The sequence below is a fragment of the Canis lupus genome, chromosome 13, assembly GCF_048164855.1.
Source record: "Canis lupus baileyi chromosome 13, mCanLup2.hap1, whole genome shotgun sequence".
NCBI lineage: Eukaryota > Metazoa > Chordata > Mammalia > Carnivora > Canidae > Canis > Canis lupus.
The window spans coordinates 42100806-42121396 of record NC_132850.1 but is presented as its reverse complement, the minus strand read 5'-3'; positions in this window follow the sequence as shown (position 1 = coordinate 42121396).

The window sequence follows — 20591 nt, the reverse complement described above, 5'->3', positions numbered from 1 at the left end:
AGAACTAGCCTATGATCTAGCAATTGCACTACTAGGTATTTACCCAAAGAATACAAAAATACTGATGCATCCCATTGTTTATAGCCGCATTATCTACAACAGCTAAATTATGGAAGTAGCCCCAAAACATCTATTTTTAAATAATATGTCATATCCAAATTGGGTTTATCCTAGGAAAGCAAGGTTAGATTAACACTCAAAAATCAATTTAATTTATTATATTAACAAACTAAAAGAAAAAAAGCATGATCATCTCAATAGGCACAGAAAAAAATGCATTTGACAAAAGCCAACATATATTCTCCATGAACTAAAACTAGAAATGAATTCCTCTATCTGATTAAAAACCAAAAACAAAAAACCTACAGGTAATATCATACCTAATAGTAAAAATGTCCACTCCTACCACTTCTATTCAACATCCTCCTGGAGATTCTAGCCAATAAAATAAGGCAAGGAAAGAAATAAAAGGCATACAGATTGTAAGGAAAAGCTATATTTACCTGCAGATATTATTATTTATATAGAAATGGATTGGAATCTATAAAAATGCTAGAGCTAATGAGCTTATAAAATTGAAGGATACAAGATCAATATACAATAATCAATTGTATTTTTATATACTAAAAATGAACAGTTGAAATTAAAAATTGCCGTTTACAATAGCATCAAAAACTATGAAAGCCTTAGGGATAAATCTAACCCTCCAAAAATGTAAAATAGAGGTACACTAAAAAACAGGAGCCAGGGCAGCCCCGGTGGTCCAGCGGTTTGGCGCCGCCTGCAGCCCAGGGAGTGATCCTGGAGACCCTGGATCGAGTCCCGCGTCAGGCTCTCTGCGTGGTGCCTGCTCCTCCCTCTGCCTGTGTCTCTCCCTCTCTCTCTGTGTGTGTCTCTATGAATCAATAAATAAATAATCTTAAAAAACAAACAAACAAACAAAAAAACAAACAGGAGCCATCTCCCGGGTTCCTTCCCTGCATCTCCAGCTTGGCCTAGCAGGGGCAGAGGCTGAGGCCTGGGCCCTACTGCCCCCGAGCTTCAGCCTGCCTGCCTGGAATTTTTGGCTCCAGGCCGGCTCTCTCACAAGAAAGTTGCTGATCATTTTGGAAATCCTAGAAATGTGGAGTCCCTTGACAAGACATCAAAAAATGTTGTAACTGGGCTGGTGGGGGTTCCAGCACGTGGTGACGTAATGACATGGTGGATTCAAGTGGATGAAAAGGAGAAGATTGTGGATGCCAGGTTTAAAACATTTGGCTCTGGGTCTGTAATTGCCTCCAGCTCACTGGCCCCTGAATGGGTAACAGGCCAGAGGGTGGAAGAAGCCTTGACCACGAAGAACAGGGACATCAAGGAGCTCTGCCTGCTGCCCTTGAAACTGCACTGCTCCATGATAGCCAAGATGCAATCAAGGCTGCCCTGGCTAGTTAAAAACTGAAACAAGAACCCAAGAAAGGAGAGGTGGAGAAGTGAGCCCTCAGCGACGTGCCAGCAGGTCATGTCTGCTGCCTGTCCACTTGCCGCGCAATTGCTGTAGGTGTGCAGAAGCCCTCACACTACAGTAAAACAGCTCAGAGAAACACATGGCATTTGCTGGTCATGTTGTGGCTCCAAATGCAAGGAAAATACACAGTAAAAAAGTCAAGTCTTACCAAATTGGTCTGTAGTTTAAATGCAATCCAACAAAGACTTTAATAGAAATTGACCAAATGATTGTAAAATCCATATGGAAATGCAAAGACCCTAGAATACCCAAACAGAAAAAGAACTAACTTGGAAGACTAAAACTACTTGGTTTCAAGAGTTATCATAACCTACAGTAATCAAGAAAGTCTAATATTGGTGTATACTCTAGTATATCAGAGTTCAGAATTAGACCAATACCTACAAGGTGCTAATTACCAACAAAGATGTAAAGGCAATTTAGTGGAGGAAAATAGGCAGAATAGAACAATTCGATATCCATATGTTTTTTTAAAACTTTAATCCATTCAAAACCTTATATAAAAATAAAATGAAATCATAATTTTTTCTCTGACTTATTTCACTTCGTGTAATACCCTCTAATTCCATTCACATTGTCAAAAATGGTTAAGATTTCATTTTCCATGACTAATTTATATATATATATATATACACCACATCTTTATCCATTCATCTGGCAGAGGACATCTGAGCTCTCTCCATATTTTGGCTATTGCGGACGTCACTGCTGTAAACACTGGGATGCACTTACCCCTTCAGATCACTATGTTTTTGTCCTTTGGGTAAATGCCTAGCAGGGCAATTGCTGGGTTGCAGGGTAGCTGTACAGAGTCAAGAAATAAGACAGAGGATCTCAGGAGAAGGAAGGGAAGAATAGACTCTGATGAAATCAGAGAGGGAGACAAGCCATAAGAGACTCTAACTATAGTAAACAGAGTTGCCGGAGGGGAGGGGGGTGAGGAGATGGGGTAAGTGGATGATTAAGGAGGCACATGATATAATGAGCACCTAATGTTATATCCAACTGATGAACCACTAAATTCTACCCCAGAATTAATAATATGCTATATGTTACCTAACTTGAATTTAAATAAAACTAAAAAACAATACAAATCTATTAACAACAAAAAATGATGCATGTCATTAGTCTTTAGGGAAATGAAAATCAAAACCACAACAAAATACTATTTTATTATATCTCTTACCTATTAGAATGGCTGAAAAATTTTTAATGTACTAAGGTACGATTGGTCTACCATATCATTAATTCCAGTTGTACAAATAGTGATTTGATATTTGTATACCTTGCAAAACGGTCACCATAGTAAGTCTAGTTATCTATCACCTTCCAAAGGTAATATGGTACTATTGACTACATTCCAAATGCTGTACATTACATCCCCATGATGTATTTATTTTATAATTGGAAATTTGCAATTCTTAATACCTTTCACCCGTTCTGCCCCTTCAACCTCCCCTCCACTCCGGTGACCACCAATGCATTCTCTATTGGTGATTCTGGGTTTTGATTTGTTTTAGATTCCACATATAAAAGAATTCATGTGACCCTTGTCTTTCTCTGAGTTAATTCACTTAGCTTAATCCCCTGAAGGTCCATCCGTGTTGTTGCAAATGGCAATATTTCATTTTTTTAACGGCTGAATAAGACACCACAACATTTTTATCCATTCATTTGTCATTGGACACAGGTTGTTCAATATTGTGAGTATTATAAATGCTGCAGTGAATATAGGGGTGCATATCTTTTTGAATTATTGTCTTCATTTTCTCCAGATAGATAACCAGTAGCAGAATTGCTGGATCATAGGGTGGCCCTATTTTTAATTTTTTAAGGAGACTCCATACTGTTTTCCATAGTGGCTGCACCAATTCATAATCCCATCAATAGTGCATGAAGAAACACTTTTTCTACATCCCTTTTCTCTACACCCTAGCCAAAGTTTGTTACTTCTTGTCTTTTTGATAATAGCCATGCCGACAAGTATATAAAGTGATATCTCATTGTTGTTTTTATTTGCATTCCCTGATGATAAGTGATGTTGAACATCTTTTCATTTGCTTATTAGCCCTCTGTACGTCTTCTTTGGAAAAATGTCTATTCAGATCCTCTACTCATTTTGTAATCAGATTTTTTTTTACTATTGAGTTATGAGTTCTTTATATTTTTGTATATTAATCCCTTATTGGGTATATGATTTGCAAATATCTCCTCTCACTCAATACATTGTCTCTTCATTGTGTTGCTGGCTTCCTTTGCTGTGTGGAACTCATTCATTTGATGTCATCCCATTGGTTTATTTTCGCTTTTGTTTCACTTGCCTTTCAAGTCACGTCCAAGAAACATCACTAAGCCCAGTATCAAGGAACTGACTGCCTAATGTTTTCTTCTACGAATTTCGTGGTTTCAGGTATTGCATTCAAGTCTTTAATCCATTCTAAGTTAATCTGGGGTAAGGTGTAATATAGCAGTCCAGTTTCATTCTTTTGCATATAGCTGTCCAGTTCTCCCAGCACCATTTACTAAGGAAGCTGTCCTTTTCCCATTGTGTAACCTCTAATCCTTTGTCATAACTTAATTGACTATATATGCATGGGTTTATTTCTCTGCTCTCTATTCCGTTCTGTTAATCTTTGTGTCTTTTTTAGTGCAAATGCCATACTGTTTTTGTTAGTATGGCTTTGTAGTATGGTTTGAAATCAGGGAGTATGATATCCCCAGCTTTGTTCTTTCTCAATGTTGCTTTGGCTATTAGAGATCCTTTGTTATTCCATATAAATTTTAGAATTATTTGTTCTCATGCTATACGAAATCTTCATTAGAATTTTCATATGAAAAAAAATTTCATAGGAATTGCATTGAATTTGTAGATTGCTTTAGGTAGATATGGATATTTAACAATATTAATTCTTGCAGGAACACAATATCTTTTCAATTTCTTGGCTGATAATTGTACTCTTGTGATTCTTTGCATGTCTTTGGTATCAGTTTTAACTTTAATTTCTTGTTTATTTGAATCTTCTTTTTCCTAGTGAGTCTAGCTGAGGGTTTGTCAGTTTTGTTTCTCTTTTCAGATAACCAGCTCTTAGTTTCAGTGATCTTTTCTATTTTTTTAGTTTCGATTTCATTTTTTTCCCACTTCATTTTCTTCTATTTCATTCCTTCTACTAACTTTGGGCTTTGTCTGTACTTCTTTTTCTAGTTCCTTTAGATGTAAAATTAAATTGGCATGTTCCTTCTTTCTGGAGGTGGGCCTATATTTATATCAACTTCCCTCTTGGAACTACTTTTGCTGCATCCCATAGATTTTGATATGTCAGATTTATGTTTTCACTTGTGTCTAAGTGTATTGAATTTCTCTTTTGATTTCTCCTATGACCTAGTAGTTGCTCAGTAATTTAATTATTTTAGTTAAGTTATTATTTTAGTTATTTGCATGATTTTTAGTTTTCTTCTTGTAATTGATTTCTAGTATCATGCCATGTGGTTAGAAAAGATGCTTGATACCATTTCACTTTTCTTGAATTTAGTGAAACTTGTTTTGTGGCCTAACATGTGATCTATCCTGGAGAATATTCCATGTCCATGCAGAAGAATGTGTATTCTGGCATTGGGGATGAAATGTTCTGTATATATCTATTAAGTCTATCTGGTCTAATGTGTCATTTAAAGTTTTTCCTCAGGCAGCCCTGGTGGCTCAGCAGTTAGTGCTGCCTTCGGCCCAGGTGGGATCCTGGAGACCCAGGATCGAGTCCCATGTCGGGCTCCCTGCATGGAGCCTGCTTCTCCCTCTGCCTGTGTCTCTGCCTCTCTCTCTCTCTCTCTCTCTCTCTCTCTATGTTTCTCATGCATAAATAAATTTTTAAAATATTTTTAAAAAATAAATAAAAATAAAGATTTTCCTCACTGGTCTATTTCAATTCCTTCCTCATGTTTTTGTGTATATTTACTGTATTTACTATAAGTTTTGTGGGCCTTATTGCTATAAACTTCCCTTTTAGAACAACTTTTGCTGCATCCCAAAGATTTTAGACTAATGTGTTTTCATCTTTATTTGTCTTCATGTATTTTTTTATTTCCTCTTTGATTTCCTGGTTGACCCATATATTATCTGGTAGCATGTTATTTAGCTCCATGTATTTGTGTTCTTTCCAGATTTTTTCTTGTGGTTGATTTCTAGTTTCATAGCATTGTGTTTGGAAAAGGTGCATGGTATGACTTCAGTCTTTTTGAATTTGTTGGAACTTGTTCTGTGGCCTAAATGTAATCTATTCTGGAGAATATCCATGTGCACTTGAAAACAATGTATATTCTGCTGTCTTAGGATGGAATGTTCTGAATGTTCTGTTAGATCATCCTGATCCAGTGTGTCATCCAAAGGCATTGTTTTCTTGTTGATTTTCTGTTTGGATGATCTGTCTATTGATGTAACTGGAGTGCTTAAGTCTCCTGCTATTATTGAATTATATTTTCGGTTGGATTTTTCCCTTTATGGTCACGTAGTGACCTTCTTTGTCTCCTGTTACAGTCTTTGTTTTAAAGTCTGTTTTGTCCAATGTAGGTATTGCTACCCTGCCATTTTTTTTCATTTCCATTTGTATGATAAATGTTTTTACACCCCTTCACTTTCAGTCTGCATGTATGTTTACATCTGAAATGAGTCTCTTTTGGGCAGCATATAGATGGGGCTTGCTTTTGTATCTATTCCACCACCCTCTGTGTTTTGATTGGAGCATTTAGTCCATTTACATTCAAAGTAATTATTGATAGATATGTACTTATTACCATTTTGTTACTTGTTTTATGGTTGTTTCTTTAGTTCTCTGTTCCTTTCTTGCTCTCTTCTCTCATGATTTGCTGGCTTCCTTTAGTGATATACTTGGATTCCTTTCTCTTTAGTTTTTGCATATCTATTATCAATTTTTGATTTGTGGTTTATATATAACATTATACATCAAGAAATCTGTATTAAGTTGATGGTAATTTAAGTTTGAACCCATTCTAAAAGCACTAATGTTTTACTCCTCTCTCCCACCCCTCACATTTTATGTATATGGTATCATACTTCACATCCTTTCATTTTGTGAATCACTTGACTGATTTTTATAGATATACTAATTTTATTGCTTTATGCTTCCTACTTTTCTTACTCCTGCTTATGGCCTTTCCTTTTCACTCAAAGAATACCCTTTAACATTTCGTGTAAGGCCAGTTTAACAGTGATGTATTCCATTAACTTTTGCATGTGTTGGAAGCTCTGTATCTCTCCTATTCTGAATGATAATCTTGTTGGATAGAATATTCTGGGCTGTAGGGGTTTTTTTTCTTTCAGCACTTTGAATATATCGTGCCACTTTCGTCTGGCCTGCAAAGTTTCAGCTGAAAAAAAATCATCTGATAGCCTTATGGGGTTTACCTTGTGGGTAATTATTGTCTTCTCTCTTGTTCTTTTTAAAATTCTCTCTTTATCACTACTTTTTTGCCCTTTTAATTACTATGTGTCTTGGTATTGATTTTCTTGGTGGCTCTCTGTGCCTCTTGGATCTGGATTTCTGTTTCCTTCCACAGATTCAAGTTTTCAGCTACTATTTTTTCAAATAAATTTTCTCCCCTTTTTTCTCCCTCTTCTCGATCTTGAATCCCTGCAAATATTAGTATGCTTGATGGTGTTACTGAGTTCTCTTAATCATTTTCCTTTTTTAATGAATTTTTCTCTCTCCTGTTCAGCTTTATTGCTTTCCATTACTCTGTCCTCCAGGTCACTGATACATTCTTCTGCTTCCTTTAGTCTCCTATTTATTCCCTATAGTGTATTTTTACATTGTAGTCAAGTTCTTCATCTCTGATTGGTTCTTTTTAATGTATTCTATCTCTTTGCTGAGGATCTCACTGAGGTCTTCCACTTTTTTAAAAAAAATATTTTATTTATGAGAGACAGAGAGAGAGAGAGAGGCAGAGACACAGGCAGAGGGAGAAGCAGGCTCCATACAGGGAACCTGACGTGGGACTCGATCCCGGGTACCCAGGATCCCACGCTGGGCTGAAAGCAGTGCTAAACCGCTAAGCCACCCAGGCTGCCCGGTCTTCCACTTCTTTCTTCAGTCCAGTATCTTTATTACTATTACTTTAAATTCTCTCAGGCAAAATCAGGTACAGCAGCTCTCTTGCTGTGATTTTGTCCTCTTCTTTTTTGGGACATATTCCTCTGTCTCCTCACTTCATCTAACTCTCTCTATTTCTATGCATTAGAAAAGTTGGCTATGTTTCCTGCTCTTGAAAGTAGTGGCCTTATGAAGAAGAGGACCTATAGTGCCCTACAGTTCAATGTCCTCTGTTTACCAGAACCTAGTGCTTCAGGGGTATCTCCTATGTGTGTTATGTGCACCATACTGTTGTGGATGAGCCATGTTTGCATTTAGTCCAGTCATCAGCAATGGTCTCTTTCTTTTTATAGACAGTGTTTGGTACCTGTATTACTAAACTGCCAGTCTGGAGCCACCTTGGGCTTGAGTTGAGTCAGACTAGGTATTTGCCAGAGCTATGGTAACACAGAACTGCAGGGTGCTATCCCTGTACTGTTCCTTAAGAAGCTTTCATTGATGGGTGAGGCCTACAGTCACACCAAATGTCTGCCCCCATTCCTGAGGCTGCAGTTAAACTAGTATGCGTGGTTATCTTTCCCTCTTCATGAGGCTGGAAACACTGGCCCCTCAGCACTGCTTCCATACTGCCACAGTTGTGGCACCACTTTGGGTGGACTCCAATAAAGGCATGTTGGAGGTGGTGGATCCACAGGAGAACATGGGGGCAGGGTAACATCAGACATATTTTACTAAATGTAATGGACAATTTTTAAAAATACCTTGGGCTTTTAGACAAAAAGAAATTACTTCTAAACAAAATAATGTTAGAATGTCAACAAATTTTTGATAGTTTATACTGAAAGACAATGGCATAACATATTTAAGATACCCAAAGAAAGAAAATGTGATCTAAATATACAGCTAAATTGAGCTTCAAATATAGACATACAGGCAAACTGCTAATCCTAGAACTCAAAAAAAATAAGCAACAAGCCATTAAAAGCATAAAATTTGAATAGATATTTCTCAGAAGAAGATACACAAATGGCCAATAAGCACACGAAAAGATGCCCAACATCATTCATCTTTAGAAAAATGCAAAGCAAAACCACAATGAGAAATGACTTACACTCATTAGAATGGCTATTATAATACATAATAGAATAAGAGAAAATAACAAATGTAATGAGGAAGTGAAAATATTGGAACTCTTGTACATTCCTGGTGGGAAATGTAAAATTGTGCAGCTGCTGTGGGGAAAAAAATAAGCATATAATTACCATATGATCCAGCAATTCCACTTCTCAGTATATACTCAATGAAGTGAATGCAGAGACTCAACAGCATTGTTCACAGTAGCTCAAAGATGGAAGCAACTCAAATGCCCATCCATGGATGAATGGATAAACAAAATGTAACATATACATACAATGGAATATTATTCAGCCTTCAAAAGGAAGCAAATTAGGATACATGCTACAATATGGATGAACCTTGAAGATATAATAAATGAAATAAGCCAGATACAAAAGAACAAATATGGCATGGTTCCACTTATATGAGGTAACTAGAATAGTCAAATTCGTAGAGACAGAAAGTGTAATGGTAGTTACCACTGGCTGTAGGAGGTGTTGGGGAGAAATAGGGAGTTATTATTTAACGAATACAAAGTTTTAATTAAGGAAGATGAAAAAGTTCTGGAGATGGATAATGGTGATGATTGCACAGCAATGTGAATGTACCTAATCCCACTGAACTGTACACTTTACAAATTATTAAATGTTAAATTTTGTTATGTATAATTTACCACAATAAACAACTATCAAAATTGTGCTAGAACATAAGAACCTAAATAGGAAATACTGTTCTTATGAGACCTTTGATAGGAATCCAATACCCCTTATAGGGTACCAAATGAGTAAATAAGATTATAGTAGAGCATATCAACCAATACCATGTTCTAGATTCTGCTCTAAGTGCTCAGGACAAATATTTATTTGTATAACAAATAATTACTGAGTTGTTACTGTGTGCCAGGTATTGTTCTAGGAATGAAGGACATTACAGTGAGTAAAACAGATAAAGGTACCTGCCTTCATGCAGTGTGCATTTGTGTTAGGGGAGAAGGACAAAGAAGATATATTGTATACCAGATGATGATAAGAGCTTAATGAAAAGTTAGGAAGTAAGGAGGATATATAGTAGAGAGGGCAGAGAGGGATTCACAATCTGGTGATGGGAAAAACATAAATACTTTTCAAAAATCCAAATGAATATTCCACAAAGAATATATGTAGAGTATTTTATGGATATACTGAGGAGGGGGAATCTATATAATGGCTTGGAAAAGGAGAATATCAGAGAAGCTGTAGAGATGTAGAAGTGTCTGAACTGAATTTTAAAGAATGCCATGAAGAAGCATTAGTAGAAGTTGGCAAGATCCAACAGAAGGAGCAAGAAGTGCAAATACGAGGATGTATGAGAAAATATGGGACATCCATAGAGAACTATCAAAAGATATTAAACATGGAAGTCACACAATTGGATTCTACTTTAGAAAGGTCACTTTTTGTTGCTTTGATCTGTTTGAAACAAACCAAAACCAGAAACAAGGAGGTATGACTACTGGATCAAAGAGAGAAGTAACATTGAATTAAGGCACTGGCTATGTAGATAGAGAGAAAACTCATTTAAGAAATGCCTAGAGCACTGGGGGGGGCACTTCACAGGATGAGTACTGTTGGCAAATCGAACTGCAATAAAAAAAAAATTTTTTTAATAAATGACTAGAAACCAATCAATACAATTTGACAACCAATTGGATGTGAGATTCAAAGGAGAGAGAAATCAAAGATGATACCAAGGTTTAATTCTATAAATGATGACTAGGTCCCATTAAATTAAAGAGTGCATACTGGGTATTTACCCCAAAGATACAGATGTAGTGAAATGAAGGGACATCTGCACCCCAATGTTCATAGCAGCAATGTCCACAATAGCCAAATAGTGGAAGGAGCCATGATATCCTTCAACAGATAAATGGATAAAGAAGATGTGGTCTATATACAATGGAATATTACTCAGCCATCAGAAAGGATGAATACCTAGCATTTACATTCACATGGATGGAACTGAAAGGTATTATGCTGAGTGAAATAAGTCAATAAGAGAAAGACAATTATATGGTTTCATTCATATGTGGAATATAAGAAATAGTGAAAGGGATCCTAAGGGAGGAGGGGAAGCTGAATGGGGAAAATTAGAGAGGGAGACAAACCATGAGACTCCTAACTGTGGGAAACAAACAAAGGGTTGCAGAAGGGGAGGTGGGTGTGGGATGGGATAACTAGGTGATGGGCATTAAGGAGGGCACTTGATGGGATAAGCACCGGGTGTTGTATGTTGGCAAATTGATTTAAATAAAATAAATTAATGAGTGCAGAGAAGAGGCTTAGGGTAAATAATAATTCCATCCAGACTGTTTACTTTGGAGCACTAGTGGACATCCAAGTATCAATAGATAAAGTGTGGAATTTAGGATAAAAATCTGGGCTGAAAATATAGATTTAGAAGTATCAGCATATAGTAGGTAGAAGAAATCATGGGATATGAATGAGATCATGAAGGAAACAAGATACAGATTGAGGGGAAGGCCAAAGAAGGAACCAGAGAAAGAACATGGGACAGGTAGAGAAAGAGCAGCCCAGTACAAAGTCAATGAAGACATGGTCAGAATTAAAGGAGGACCCAGAAAAGATGGTGTCACAAAAGCCAATATCAAAGAATGGTTCACGTGGGAGGGAACAGCCATCATCAACAACTTCCAGGTAGCACTTCCTGTACCTTGTTACTTAATTGTTTGACTTTCCTGCTGAACTTGAGCTCTGAGAGGGCATTTGTACTTCTTACCATCATATTCCCAGCTCTGAGCACACAGCAGATACTTAATAAGTATTTTGTTGAATAAATTAATGTTAAAACCAAAATAATCAGATTTTGTAGCAAATAGGTAACTGTAGACCTTGATGAGAACAATTTGAAGATGTTATAAAGGTGAAGCCATATAACAGTGGGTTCAGGTATAAATGGGATGTGAGGAAAATAGAAGAATCCTTTCAGAGGCTTGGTTGTGAAGAGGAAAAAAAGAACAGCTAGGAATCAAGTAGGGTAGAAGGGTCATGGGAGGGTTTTACTTGTTAAACATTTGGGGTGGGTTTTTTGTTTTGTTTTGTTTTTGTTTTGTTTTTTGAAGATGGCAAATACCTGGATAGGAAAAGAGAATTGATGGAGAAAGTATGCTCTGACAGGGGAAGGGATTGAATCCAGAGGTTGATTGGAAGAAAGACATAAACATGTAAATAGTTGAATAAAACTAAAAAGCTAAGAACAGAAACAACTATCCAAGAACTACCCCACACACACAGTCATTTCATGATTAATTGTCAAACAACTGATGGTCAGAAAGGGATCAGTGTTCAGGAAAGGATGAAATTACTTGGATGAGACTGGAATTGTTTTTTGGAGGTTTTGGGATCTGAACTTAAAGTATGTGTTAGGTGGAAAAGGTAGAGAAGCAGGGGGAGGGGATTCTGTGTGAAGGGACCACGGAGGTGGTGCTTTGTAGTAATAATTTTAAAGGATCCCCTCGATATTTTTCAAGCCATGCTTGAAATTTATCAAATGTATTTCTTTAAATATTTGTTTCAGTCTCCACTCACCTCTCCTCACCTTCTGGAACTCCGATTACACATATGTTAGGCTGCTGAATGTTGCCCTGTAGCTCACTGATGGTCTGTTCATTTTTTCCAGTCTTTGTGTTTCACTTTGGACAGTTTCCACTGCAATATTCAAATTCACAGGTCTTTTCTTTTTGCCACGTCTAATGTGCCACTAATTCTAGTCCCTTCTAGTTCACTTTTCAATTGTAGAAATTTGGCTTGGGTCTTTTTAGGTATCTTCCATTTCTCTCCTTGTCATGCTCATGCTTTCTTCTAACTCCTTAAACATATGGAATGAATGTATTTGTTATAGCTGTTTTAATGCTTTTATCTACTAATTCCATCATCTGTATCACGTCTGAGTCTCTTTCTATTGATTTTCCCCCCATTTTAGATCTTATGTTCCTGCTCCTTTGCATGCCTGTAAAGTAAATTTTTAATGTAATGTCAGACATTGTAAGTTTAACATTTTGGGGGGTACTGAATATGTTTGTAATTCTTTAAATATTTTCAGGCTTTGCAATAGGATGCAGTTAACTGGAAACATTTGGGTGTTTTCAAGGCTTGCTCTTTTTTTTTGTAAGATTTTATTTATTCATAGAGACACAGAGAGAGAGAGAGAGGCAGAGACACAAACAGAGGTAGAAGCAGGTTCCATGCAGGGAGCCCGATGTAGGACTCGATCCTGGGACTCCAGGATCACACCCTGGGCTGAGGGCAGGCACTAAACTGCTGAGCCACCCAGGGATCCCCTCAAGGCTTGCTCTTAAGCTCTGTTTGGTTGATACAGAATAGCCGTTAAGCCTCGGGCTAATTTGAATCTTCCATTGAGGCAATGGAACTCTCTACTCAGTTCCTTGAGCGTTAGGAAGTCTTTCTACTCTGGTTTATGGGAACATAAACTGTTCCCAGCCTTGTGCGAGTCCCAAAGTTTGCTCTACTGGCTCATTTCCAGTGGTTTATTCTCAAGTCTTGGGAGTTACCTCAAATTCATGCATGTATTGAATATTATGAAGCTAAAGATTCAAGGGGACCCTTTACAGATATGTGGAGCTCTTCCTCATTGCAGCTTCTCTCCAGTGTCCTCTGCCCCCTGAAGTCTAGCTGCCTTTGCATCTCTGTCCTCTGAACTCTGTCTCCTCAATCAGGAAGATCAGCCTGAAAGCTCACCAGGCAGGAAACTCTCCAGCTTAGGGCATGGTCCTCATCACCATCACTGCCTTTTTCAGAGATCTCTATCCCGTACTTCTTGTTTTCCAAAGTCTGAAAACTAGTTTCATAGATTTTGACCAAGTTTTTTTAGTTGTTTTAAGGGGAGAGGATAAATGTAGTTTCCAATATCCTATCATGAGTTATAGGTGGAAATTCATTGCCTCATCTTTAGACCGTTAAATCAAATTAGAATATGAGTTCCTTAAAATCAGCAAGAACAAGCCTGGCACATAGTAGACAGTTAATAAATATTTTTTAAATAAACGAGGTCCTGTTTCCCCCCAACAGTCCCCGAAACTTCTTTCCAAAATTTAAATTTTAACCATTTCTCTAAAATACCAAGAACATTATTATTAACTCTCTCCTCTGAGCTATTGACTATCTTCTACTATATTCATCTTGGTGTGGTTAGCATATGTCCATATTGTTCATAAAATGTTTAGGGAAAGAAAAAAAGATCCTAGGAGAGGACCTACAAGACTGTAGTTGCCTCTGGTTGACTTAATCTACTGATAATTTCTCACCAATTTTGTAACCATCAACTGGTGATCCAATCCAGTGGCTTAAATTTTCCTCAGAGGACAATCTTCATATGCCTCATCTGCCAAAATAATGTAGTAGCCTAGCCCTGGGTCTAGTGCTATGGTTTAGGACATGAAGAATAGAAAATGCTCAGATATGGCTGGTACAGCATGTTGATTCTGTCACTTTCAGGCTACCAGGTAAGTGCTAAAAAATGTCTGGATTGAAATCATCTCCTAAGTCAGGTCCTCTTTTAGAAGGATAAAGTAAATTCAGTTCAAAGGTAATAACCATATTAACACATAGTGGGCAGTTGGGCTTCCTTCATGATCCCTATAGCTAGGGTTCTTTCATCCCTATTAGCACGTTTGACCTTTTGAAAAGTAGAATGATGTGACAAGAGTGGAACTACCTATATTATTTCAGCACTAAGAGGAAAAAAAAAACGCTTTTCCCCATTTTTTTAAACAAATCATATGTGGAATTAAATGGAAATATCTTTCTAAGTGAAAATAACTTCTCTCCCCAAATTAAAATCTAGTGTTAAGAATGCCACCTGACAAACCATAGCATAAATGACTTCTTATTGCTGCTTTAATTTTTTTTTTTTTTTTTTTATTGCTGCTTTTAAAGAGAGCATTTCTCAACTTACCGCCCTTGTTCTACACCCATTTTTTCACTTTGGAATAATGAATCTTGATCCTTAAGTAACAGAAGAAACTGGTACCACTTTGTGAGTCTCCAGACTCCTCGAGCTTATCATTAGCAAGATAGATTAGGCCCTGGAAGAATAATATATTTGAAAAGAGTTTTGGATATTTCTTTTCAGATTTTGATGAGAAAGAAGAATGTATCTGCTTATTTAGGCTCACTGGTGAGTCAAAGTTAAGACACAAAATTTTCTGATTTTTCTGGGACATAATATATTAATATTTGAAAATCTTCTTTTGAGATACTCAAGTCACAATGTATTTCTCATATACATTGGTCTCATATTTTCCCCTTTAGACAGTTGAAACTGAATGAGAAAGAAAGGTATTTCTGAGAGTTTCTTTAAGTAAGAGAATTTAATTATTTTAAACTTAAAGGAATACACTGTCCAAACAAGCCAACAAAGCAGCAAAACTCTGTAAAGTTAATTTATTAACCAGAAATTTAGTTTCATTTTATGAAGGGCTGGAACATTTTGACCTCAGAACTTCTGAGGTGCAGAAAGGGATGTAACATGGGAATGGAAGGGCTGAGTTTAATTTATTTTTCCCTCTTTTTATTCACACTAATAATTTGAGGGAGGAGTTTCTCAATGTTGGCTATAATTATCAGGCTGAGAGACTTTAGTCGACACAAGGTTGCAACACTCAGTACACAAGAAAAATGGGACAAATCAAAGTCAAAATAAGTATCTCCTCTTGGAGCTATTAGGCAAGCAGGAACAGCTTGTTCACTAATTGCACAGATGAAGTCATTGTGTTGTATTAAAGGCTTGACGTGAAAATCAGTTCCATCTTGCTCTGCTATATAACGCTGTTGACAGGTATTTAGGAACTGCCTGTTCTGTCCAGAAAGTTCTGTCTAGCAAGTACTATCAGACTGTCTATACACATAGTTAAACTGCTCCCAACTGCTTTGAAGCACAGCAGACCCTGCCTGTGGCAGGCGCACCTCTCAGGTTGTAATTCTCTCCTTTGCATTTCACAGTCAGCATTTCACTTTTGGATTTTCTTCCCCCTCACACTTCAAAAACAGTGAATAACGTTTTGCTTTCTTCAAAGGGGCCACTTTTACTTTAAAGAAAACTTCCTGAATGCAAACAGTCTTGCAAACTGTAGCGAAATACTTTCCATGATGTCTCAGACCCTCAGGTTTGTTATCCTTGCTTATAATCAGTTCTGTTTGGTGGCAAATCCTTGAGGCTGTTTCACATTCTGTTAAATTACTAACACATGCCAAACTTGTGGAATCATAGAAGGCTGTTGGTGTAAAGCATAAAAGGTCTGCAAAATTAGGGCAAATTAAGCTAAAGGTCAGTATCAGGATCAAACATTACAATTTCCACTAGCTCACAAGAAAAAGAAAGAAAAAAAAAGGCGGGAGCTGGTAGGGAAGCAGGGGGCATTGAAATCCTGCAGTTGAATCCAAGAATGCCTTTCCTGAAGTTACTTGCTGTTCACCAATGTGAAAACAAAGTGATCAAATATTCTGGTTTTGGGTAATTTGCAATTGTTATTTGATGTTCTAGTAGAGATATTGGCTCCAAGCTCTTTGTAGGAGAGGGGGAGTATTTTGCAATAACCTCTTATTATGAAGATTGAATCTATCTAAACAAATCAGAGTACAAATAGCCCTGATAGGAAAGTTATTAATATGAGGCCTTATTCCCCTTCCCTTCTTCTTGCCTTTTAATGGCCCCACATAACAAAGTATTTCAAATATTTTGTCTAAATAATTTTTATAATATGAAAATTACACGAAAAACCATAGCCATTAAGACAAGACTACAGTTAAAAAAAACAAAAAAACAAAACAAAACAAAAAAAAGACAAGACTACAGTTGCATGAATCTCCATTGAAATGCTGAAAGGCAGATAAACAATTCTGGACTATAGATGAGGATGCATTAACTTGTTTATTACATTTTGAATTTCTTCCTAGTGCACATGTTGACAACTTCCCTACAAGGGAAAAGGTCAGAAAAATCAGAGGAGATGGAACTGTTTTTATTTTTGCAAAAAAACAAAAAACAAAAAAACAAAAAAGACTGAACTTTCTGTAGTAGTTCTATCCAACAGAATAAGCTACATAAATTATTTTAAAATTTTCTAGGAGCCACAACTGAAGAAATAAATTTATTTTATTTTATTTTATTTTATTTTATTTTATTTTATTTTTTAGATTTTATTTGTTTATTCACGAGAGACACAGAGATAGAGGTAGACACAGGCAGAGGGGGAAGCAGGCTCCTTGCAGGGACTCAGGATCATGCCCTGAGCCAAAGGCAGGTGCTCAACCACTGAGCCACCTAGGTATCCCAAACGAATTTGTTTTAATAATAAATTTCATTTAATGCAATAAATCTAAATAAAATATTATCATTTCAAACTATAATGAATACAAAAATATTAATGAGATATTTTACATTATTTTTTCATACTAAGTCTTCTGAAATCTGGTGTGTATTTTATATCATAGCAAATCTAAATTTGGACTTTTTTAAAGTTTTAAGTTGTCTAAACATCTGACTCTTGATTTCAGCTTGGGTTATGATCTCAGGGTAGTGGATTGGGCCCTGCATCAGGGTCTCCACTCCACGAGGACTGTGCTTGAGATTCTTTCTCTCTCTCCCTCTCCCTTTGCCCTTCCTCCCCAAACCCTATGCTCTCTCTCTCTTGCTCTCTCTCTCCCTCTAATATAAATAAATAAATCTTAAAATAATGATAATTGTACACTTACCTGACTGAGCCACCCAGGCACCCCTGGACTATACACATGTTGGACAGAGCAATCCTATAGAGTAGTACATATTTACTGTATTTAAAAAAGAAATAGTCACTTCAATGAAGAGCTCCTACAGTTTTTTCCCTTGGGCTTTTTAGAAACATCATTGGCCCTCTAAAGACTTGACATGTTTCTGTCCAGAATGATTATGTCTCAGGGTGCTCTGCATCCTACAGAATCTGGTTGCATTCTACTTCTCTGTGTCTTCTGTATTAACACTGTGTGCCAGGCCAAAATGGCCTGTGGTATTAATCTTTTCCAACCCTTCACACTTCAGAGCCTGGGGCCTAGTAATCTACTGCTAATGCTAATTTAAATTAGCATTTATCCCCATACTTCTAAGAGGAAACTCAACTGATGATAGACTTAAAGGCTATTGCCTACTTGAACAGTTCATCAACCAGCACACATTCAATGCATGTTATAGGCTGAGTACTGGCTTAGTTCATAAGCTCATTTGCGCAGATCTGTTTCCAGCATCATCTGTTTCAGCATCACCTCACTAGGATCCTCATCTCTGCTGCCATCCTCCAGTTATCAGGTCATGCTCCATGGATATACCAGAGAGTTTACTTAAACATATATGACTGTCTTTCTTCCCTCGTGGACCTCTGAGACCGCTCCCACTGCTAATAGACTGCATGACACCCATCCCTCAAGCTACACTTTCATCTAGTTCCTTAATTGTATGGCCTCTCCCCCATACTCTCTCCACATGTGTTCCAGCCAAATGCCTTTTTGCCATCCCTTGACAATGCCTTATCATTCTTTCATGCCGGGTTTATATACAGTTTCCTTTGCCTGGAATGCACTTTTCCCTTTTGTTTATATGTCAAGTCTTACTCATCTCTTCTAGAAAACCCAAATTAGTGTCCTAACTTCCCTACTTATTCCATGGGGGAGCTGCCTGCTAATGTGAATGCATCTTTGTTTCTGATGGTAGAAGTCAAGATTCGTTTTCTATTTGGGGGAAGTTTTCCCAGTTTGTTTTCTTGCTACCTGTCTTGTTTCAGTGAGGAACTACCTCTAATCCATGAGCAACTCCAATAACATTCTAACATCATACAGCATTAATGTCCTAGTCTTATCAAAAGTAATCTCTCTCTGCACACCTGAGTGGCTCTGTCTTCTAAGTGTCCAACTATTGATTTCAGCTCAGGTCAGGATCTCAGGTTCATGAGATAGAGCCCCACATTGGGCTCTGCACTCAGCAGGGGTCTGCTTAAGATTATCTCTCTCTTGAGGCACCTGGCGGGCTCAGTGGTTGAGCATCTACCTTTGGTTCAGGGTGTAACCCTGGGGTCCTGGGATCAAGCCCCACATAGGTATAGGCTGCAGGGAGCCTGCTTCTCCCTCTACCTGTGTCTCTGCCTCTCTCTGTGTCTCTCGTGAATAAATAAATAAAATCTTAAAAAAAAAAAAAAGCTTCTTTCTCGCCCTCTCCCTCTATCCCTCCACCACGCTCTATTCTCTAAAATAAATAAATAAATCTTTTTAAAAAATGACTGATGGCTGAATGGGAAGTCATCAGAGAGAGAAAAACCATGAGACTCATAACTCTAGAAAACAAACAGGATCGCTGGAGGGGAGATGGGGGGAATAGGGTAACTGAGTGAAGGGCATTAAGGAGTGCATGTGATGTGATGAGCGCTGGGTGTTACACGCATCTGATGGATTATTGAGCATTATGTCTGAAGCTAATGATGTACTTACTATATGTTGGCTAATTGAATTTCAATAAAAAATAAAATTAAAAAAAATAAAAAATAATCTCAAAAAACAAGTAGAAGTTTTTTTTAAGTTGCACTTGAAAGCTGTTTGAAAGTAAAAATGAACAATTTTTAATATAGTCTCGTCAAGAAGGAACTTAAACTAAGTCATGGACCTCTTAACTTCTTTTGGGGGACTGAGTACACATAAGCACTCATTTTGCAAGTGTTTGTTTTCCCTTTAATGCTTTTCAGGGCAGTTTTCCACTCATGCTTTTTTACGACAGAGCTATCAGCAATTCACTCTCGCACCGCAGCATGTCCCAAGTCAAAGTCACATCACCTCTTTAAACCTGTTTCTGGACAGGACAGCACCTAGGGTTGTACCCAACATATCCTTCTCTGCCACTTCAGGCAACAAATAAATTGCCATGTCCTCTTCTACCTCTACAGCCTCTCTGCCGATCATTCTTTTCTGCTATTTCCCATTCAGGCCCATGTTGCCCCCCACCTATACCCTTGAAATCTCCAGCTCTGTTCCCCTTCAGTCCCTAAGTTCCAACACTTACCAAGACTTCTAAAGCCCAGCTCTAAGGATGTCACTTCCCAGCTCAAAAAAACTCCCAGTTTCTCCCCACTTAATAAAATCCAAATTCTTTAGCCTGATGTTCGTGGCCCACCCACACTCTGACCCCAATATAACATTATAATGTGATTTCCTCCTACTCTCCTGCAAGCACTCCAGCCAAAGTGCACTGGTTACCCTCTACCCATTCTAGCATCTTGGCTTTGTCGATGCTACTCTTGTTTTCTTACTTTCCCAACTTCTTGCCGATCAAAATATGACCCCAATCTTCAAGGCCTCATCAAAACTGCTACCTCTTATATGAAGTCCCTCTGGATTTTCGAGTAGGAAATCTTTGGTCCTTATACAGACTTTATTTGTTTACCTGTTAGGACTGTTACTGCTGTTTACATCATAAGCTTGTTTTGTGTGTATCGTACCAAAATCCCATCTGTGCTCAGTTGGTAAAGTTCATTTCATTGATTCAGCAAATATGTGTTGAGTGCCTACTAGGTGCTAGTACAGTACAGAGAACAGTGATCAGGCCAGACTGAGTATTTATTTTTGATGGCCTTCCTGGGGCATGTAACCATGTATCTTCTACTTTGTAAGCACTCAGTGATCACTTGAATACATTACTGAATTCCTAATTTACCTGAAAAACATATTTCCAGACTAGAAAAGTAAGAATAAGAAGTAAATTAGTAAGGCTTCAGGGCAGCTGAACTAGGAATTCGCAACAGCTAGAAGTCTGTCTCTTGTCATTTTAGCCCTGGAGAC